The sequence below is a fragment of the Felis catus genome, chromosome B1, assembly GCF_018350175.1.
Source record: "Felis catus isolate Fca126 chromosome B1, F.catus_Fca126_mat1.0, whole genome shotgun sequence".
Classification (NCBI taxonomy): Eukaryota; Metazoa; Chordata; class Mammalia; order Carnivora; family Felidae; genus Felis; species Felis catus.
The window spans coordinates 91,773,449-91,780,814 of NC_058371.1; positions in this window are offsets into that span (position 1 = coordinate 91,773,449).

A 7,366-nucleotide genomic window follows, 5' to 3' on the forward strand; every position below is an offset into this window, starting at 1 on the left:
TGATGTATGTGCGGTATGTGTATTATGTGTGTTATGTATTTGGGGGGTGTGTGGGACAGGGGATGTATGGTGTATTTGGGTATACGTGCAATGTGTATAGTATATGTGAGGTGTGCCTTCTGTGTGTAGTGCATGCATCGTGTTTGTGGTCTATCTGGGGCACATGTGGTGAAGATGTGCATTCATATTACTTAACTGCTTGTACGTTTTTTCTTAAGTTCTTTTCAATGTTTATTTATTTATTTATGAGAGAGAGAGGAGAGGCAGAGAGAGAGGGAAACAAAGAGTTTAAAGCAGGCTCCAGAGTGTCAGCACAGAGCCCCACAAGGGGCTCAAACTCACCAACTTTGAGATCATGACCTGAGCTGAAACCAAGAGCCTGAGGCCAAAGCGGACTGAGCCACACAGGCACTCCTTAACTTTTTATTTTTTTTTTATTTTTTATTTTTTTAATTTTTTTAACGTTTATTTATTTTTGAGACATAGACAGAGCATGAACGGGGGAGGGTCAGGGAGAGAGGGAGACACAGAATCAGAAGCAAGCTCCAGGCTCTGAGCCATCATCAGCCCAGAGCCCGACGCGGGGCTCGAACTCACCGACCGTGAGATCGTGACCTGAGCTGAAGTCGGACGCTTAACCGACTGAGCCACCCAGGCGCCCCCTTAACTGTTTTTAAAAGACAGATTCTCACTAGGATGTCTATAAAACCAATCGGCAAATACAATGTTACATGCGATAGCATATATTTTAATACAGATCATTCTTTTTGTTTCTGGATTGTTTTGTTATGAATGCTGTTTCAGATACTTATGCCATTAATTTAAAAACTTTTATTAGTAAATATGTTTCTATGTACACTGACACTATAACTATTAAAAAAAAACGAGAAATAGCACTGCTTCCTGAATTGAGGTTTTTTTTATCTTTAGATTAGAATAAAACATTTTTAAACTTTTTTTTTAACATTTATTTATTGTTGAGAACAGAGACAGAAAGAGCATGAGCAGGGGAGTGGTAGAGAGAGGAAGACACAGAATCCGAAGCAGGCTCCAGACTCTGAGCTGTCAGCACAGAGCCTGACATGGGGGGCTCAAACCCATGAACCATGAGATCATGACCTGAGCCAAAGTCAGACGCTCAACCGACTGAGCCACACAGGAGCCCCTTTTCTTTTTTTTTTTAACTGTTTTTTTTTTAACATTTATTTATTGTTGAGAGACACAGATAGACAGAGCATGAGCAGGGAAGGGGCAAAGAGAGAAGGAGACACAGTATCCGAAGCAGGCTCCAGACTCCGAGCTCCAATAAAACATTTTTAAACAAATTATTGCTATCTTGTGAATATCGTTTATGTTAGCTCATCTTTAAGTGGTCCTCAGCTACTATTTGGTGGTTGGACCTTTGAAGTGTGTTCATAAATCTTGAGATTAATGAGGAATGCTATAATGAAAGCTTGTAAATGTAACGTTACATTCCTCACTTTCTGTGAAAAATCACTTTTCCGCTATACTTTCAAAAGCTATTTTTAAGATTCCCCATTGTACACATCCACATAGCTAACCACTTATAATAATGACTGCTTCTGAACATTTAGCCTACTGACATACTGATGCATCTTACCACAATAAGATGACAAAATTCCTTGACCTAGAATCACTTAGTGATTTACACAGAAACAGGTATGCACATACATAGCCCCAGTGAGCTATGTAAACTGTAATAAGGGTAGGGACCACAGTTGTTTTGTTTATCACATATGTAAATTTTTTTCACATTCCTTGGAACAAAGAAGGCACTCTCGAATTATTTCTTGAATTAATGACTAGATAAATTAAAGATCAATTAAGTGACAAGACTGTAGAGCTAGGGGCACGATTGCTCTCTTGAGACTTTCAATGTATGAAGTTCTACTTTTCCTTTTAAAAAGCTGCATCAAAGCTTTCAAGCTAAAATTTTAATTCTGTGATTCAAAACAAAAACCTGGCCATCCGTTCTGAAGTTTATACAACTTGGAAGGGAAAGTACACAAAGCATGTCTCCTCCCAGGGTAAATATTCTGATGGCTGTATTTCTCATCCTCATCCATCTTGTCATTGCCCATCCCACACAGACCATCCTGCTCTTTGCTCGCGTTTCTGCAATCCAATAAATGGCAAATTTATCCTTAAAGATGTCCTTTCTAACTCCTCTTTAATCTCTCAGAAATCCTACCTGCTATATTTATTTCTAAAACATATATCCATATGGCTCCCACTTAAGCATGATTTTTTTACTGACACCACCTTGGTCTGAGTCAACACTTTTTCTCACCTAGATTGCTGCAATATTTACCCAGCATGTCTCCCTTTTATTCCTTTTACCCCAACCAAACTCCACTTAAGCAGATAGGATGATCTTTTTAAAACATGTGTCTAGGGGCACCTGGGTGGCTCGGTCAGTTGAGCATTCGACTTCGGCTCAGGTCATGATCTCCCGGTTTGTGAGTTCGAGCCCTGTGTCGGGCTCTGTGCACAGCTGGAGCCTGGAGCCTGCTTCAGATTCTGTCTCCCTCTCTCTTTGCTCCTCCCCCATTTGTGCTCTGTTTCTCTCTGTCTCTCAAAAATGAATAAATATAAACAATTAAAAAATTAAAAAAAACAAAACGTGTCTAAACTCTAGTTCTCTCGGTAATTTTCCTTATGATATTAAGTAGGTCAAAATCCTTCTGACAGACTTCTAGACCTTCTGTGATCTGGCCCCATTTATGCCTCACTTCACTTCCTAAATTCTTCAAATGCCACCTTTCAGGGAGGACTTTACTGACGACTCTGATGAATGTGGAATACTTTGCCTGACATATCATTTATGCTTTGCTTCCACCACCTAGCACACATTCTATTTTTCTCATCTGATGTTTCATTTACATTGCACTCGACTCTATGCTCCACATGGTCAGTGATTTTTGTTTATTTTCTTGACCGAATTCCAACTCGTAAGGAGTGGAGACACTCAAAAGATATTTGGTGCATAAATGAATGAGTGTTTTAGCTCACCAGCATCTGTCTTCACCTTTGGTGAGTTCTTTTTGTGTCTTCCTTTCATGAACCTTACAGAAGTTAAAATGAACAAGAACTGAATCTTCTGTGAACACAAACCGTATCTCTGTTTCTCCATTATTCTTATTTCCATAGAACATGAGAGAAACCTGAAGACAAAAATTAACAGTTGCTAATACAGCTATTAAAGAATTTTAGGTGGTTAGAAAGCTGTGTAGTCACATCCCTTATGTTATCTTAAAATGTCTATAAACCTACATAAACCCTATGAGGTAGCTGCTTTAATTATTCTAATTTTATAAGCAAAGGAACCAACTCTGAAAATGGTTATGTAACTTAACTTACACAAAGTCATATATTCTGTGTGTTTGAACCCAAAGAGTCCAACTGCAGACCTTATATTCTGTTTTTAAATGATATTTATTTATTTATTTATTTATTTATTGACAGGGAGAGAGACAAAGAGAGAGAGGGCGCCCAAGTGGGTGAGGGGCAGAGAGAAGGGAAAACACAGAATCCAAAGCAGGCTCCGGGCTCTGAGCTGTTAGCACAGAGCCCCACCCAGGGTTTGAACTCAGGAACCTCAAGATCATGACCTGAGCCAAAGTTGCCCACCCAATCGACTGAGCCACCCAGGAGTCCCCCGAGCTTATATTCTTACAGTCAGTACTGTAGGACCCTGTCACTGCTCCAGCCTGCTGTGCTGTGGTCATTAGGCAAACACTCTTGTTGCTTTCTGGTTTCTGTTCTCCCTTCTTATTATGGTTTCCTTCGCTTCCTTTGGCTTCCACCATTCAGTTTTTACAATTTTATTTGAGTTTGGAGTAGATCTAGAAGGAAAAACAACCTTCAATTAATTTGATTCTAAGCCACTTAGTTCTGCCTAATTTAGACAACAGAGACCCCTCTTGTGGTCTACCCAAACTCAACATAATTTTATATCATTTTGATATGGAAGCCCCAGCCAGCAATAAAGAGCTTATTTGTTAGGTTCATATTTTATGACTACATCTCCTTCCAGAACTTGGGGGCAAGGGAGATCGGGAAAGAAAAGGAGGTTTAAGATATTTGGGGATCCAGGTACTTGCTTGATTTGTTCTTCTTGTGAGGTATGTCCCAAAGTTAAGTAAACAATTGTCCTTAAGAAAATAAAAGTAGAATGAAAAACTGCCAATTTTAGTGGTTGTAAATTCATTCTAGATTGTATGAGAATATATATAAGAATAGTTGTACATTTTACCCAGAAATAGTAGTTATTACAGTACTAGTGTCTTCTATTAAGTGCTGGCTAATTTGTAAATTACAATCATGCAACCAGAAACTTAGAATTGACTATGTATCCTTACAATCACTTTCTATTAATCCAGGAAATGACACATATGACAGATCATTAAGTAGCACTGAAAAAAATGTTTTAAACATATTACACAGCTGAAGTTTTGCAGAATAGCCTTTGAAAAACCAAGAATGACACTTACATGGATAGTTGTGGTAATGTTAATACAGTGGTTGTAATGATAAATGTAGTTAGCATTACACAGCATTTAATATATGCCAGGTATTTTCGTGTTTCACATTGAGTAACCCATGTAAGTCACAAAGCGATCTAGAAGATAGGTCCTTTTATCATCTTCTTTACACAGATGAATAAACTGAGTTATAAAAAACTTACCAAGGCCACAGAGCTAGTAAAAAGAGAAGTCCAAATTTAAAATGAGGCATTCAGCTCCAATGCCTGTGGTCTTTACTTTTATATGATACTACTTTTGTAGGAAAAAAAAAAGGAAAGAAAGAAAAGACTTATCTAGAACTAAGGAAGTAGGATTGGTGAGAATTTAGTAACTACATTAGAAATTAGACACAATTGTAGGTGAAGATATTGGAAATTCTCTGCAGGTTAGTAAAAAAAGATGTAATACAAGACACTAAACCTTCTAATCAAGATTGTGTGGTTCACATTATGGCAAAGCAACCAAAGTACACATGAATAATAACTTGATAAAAAAAATGCACAGCTGAAGAAAATCCATCTTTTCCATATGGAAACAATATTCTTTTTTTGTTTTAAAAGAATAATTAAAATAAATGTCAGAACTTTGTAATACTTCATTACATCATACATAATGCAAATTTCTGTGTTTTTTTAAATAAATTGTATCTACATCATTCTAGAATGGTTTGGGTCATTATTAGTTAATCTTTTATTAATCTAATATTAATGTACTTCATACACCAAACATCACTGATTAAATGCAGGAAAGTGTGCCTCACTGGGTTTTTTTTTTTTTTTAATGTAGAGAAAACATTGCAAGAAAGCCAATCAAAATGAATGGTGATTTTGTTCTAGTCACTAGAGATAAAATGATGAAGAACAAAATGTATTGGCATAATAGAAAATACATTTAACAGTAGTCATTGGTGCCCTTATGTCTAAATAGACAACCTGTTCAAATATACAGCCTAGTGTACTGTCAGTCATGGCTATCAGTCTTCACGATGTACCCCCCACTCCAGAATGCTTTGCTTCTCATTTTTGGGGTAATTTTCACACAAATATGTAACTTCCATGGAATATTGCCTCCTCGTTCTAAGACTTTACCATCTATCTATCTATCTATCTATCTATCTATCTATCTATCTATCATCATCTTCATCATCATCATCTATCATCTATCATTTATTTTTCAGTCTTATTACTAAATTTTTCAGCCTTATTCCCATAACTTTAGTTTGAATTCCTAACTTTTAGACTTTAACTCAGCTTTGATTCCCCACAGCTTCTTGTTGCTATTTGAGATGCAGTTATGCTTCATTCTCTCTGGAATGTCCAAATTCTCTTCTTGGATGAAAAGAAAATGACTAGCTTCTCCCCACCAAATTGCCCTTCTCCTCATTTCAGATTCACATTTCATCATTTTTTCTCACGTCAACTCAGTTTTAGAACCCCAAAAGCTTATTAGAATCATTTCCTCTTATATTTCTTCCAATCTATCTAGTAACTCTTTATATACTTTGTTATATTACAAAATTGAGAATTTTTCCACAGGGCCTTTCCTGTTCTTATCAAGATTAATAAAAAATCTTGCACCTAGTACATACACAACTTCTTTCTGTAAGCATGATCAAAATAACACACCATCAAGTCATGGGAGCCAACCAATAAGCACAGGTGCATTTTTGACTAGGGTTCAGATACTAAGTGGACAGACGACTCCTGGCTTCTACTCAGTAACTACCCAAGTTAATGAAATCAAACATCTCCTGGTGTAACCTTCTTACCTCAGAAAGGGTTAAATAATCACTCCCTTTTCAGCACCTTACAAACTGTCCTTCCATTTCCCAGAAAGTCATATTTAGCTTTTTTTTTTCTTTTATCAAACAAAGGAACAAAAAAACTATGAAGTTAGATATGGAGCATACATTCCATAATATCCATATATAAGTAGTTACTGCAAATTATTAAGAAAGACGGGCACATCCAATTTTATTACAATTTTAAAAATATTTACTTACTAGAGAGACAGGGCACAAGAGGGGAAAGGACAGAAAAAGAAAGGTAGACACAGAATCCAAAACAAGCTCAAGGCTCAGAGCTGTCAGTGCAGAGCCTGATGCTGGACTCGAACTCATGAGCCATGAGTCATGGCCTTCCTGAGCTGAAGTTGGAAACTTAACTAACTGAGCCACCTAGGTGCCCCTGGGCACATCCAGTTTTAAATTGGGCGATAGATAGGTGATAGATAATACATAGATGAAATAAGAAATCTAAATGGCTAAAAAAAATTTGAAAAAAATATCTAACATGTTGGATAGTCACTAACATGTGAAATAAAACAAATGTAATAGCATTTTTACCTTCAAATTTCATGTAAAATTAATTGATAACACACAGTGATGTAGAGCATATGGCCAAATGAGTGTTTTTAAATATTACTGTGGTGTAATCTTTTTAGAGATTAGTTGTAACTAATTATCAAAACATTTTAAATTCTCATATGTCAACCTGGTAAAGGAATCTCTTTTTTTTTTCCCTAGAAAATTATCACAGATCTATGTGTAAAGATTATTTATTTATTTATTTATTTATTTTAAGTTTATTTACTTATTTTGAGAAAGACAGTGCAGGTGGGGCAGAGAGAGAAGGAGAAAGACAAAACCCCAAGCTGACAGTGCAGAGCCCAATGAGAGGCTGGAACCCTCAAATTGTGGGATCATGACCTGAGCCCAAATCAAGATTTGGATACTCAACCTATTGAGCCACCCAGGTATTCCAAGATTTATTTATTTATAATAACATTATTTATATTCCTATATTTTTGGTAGTAACCTA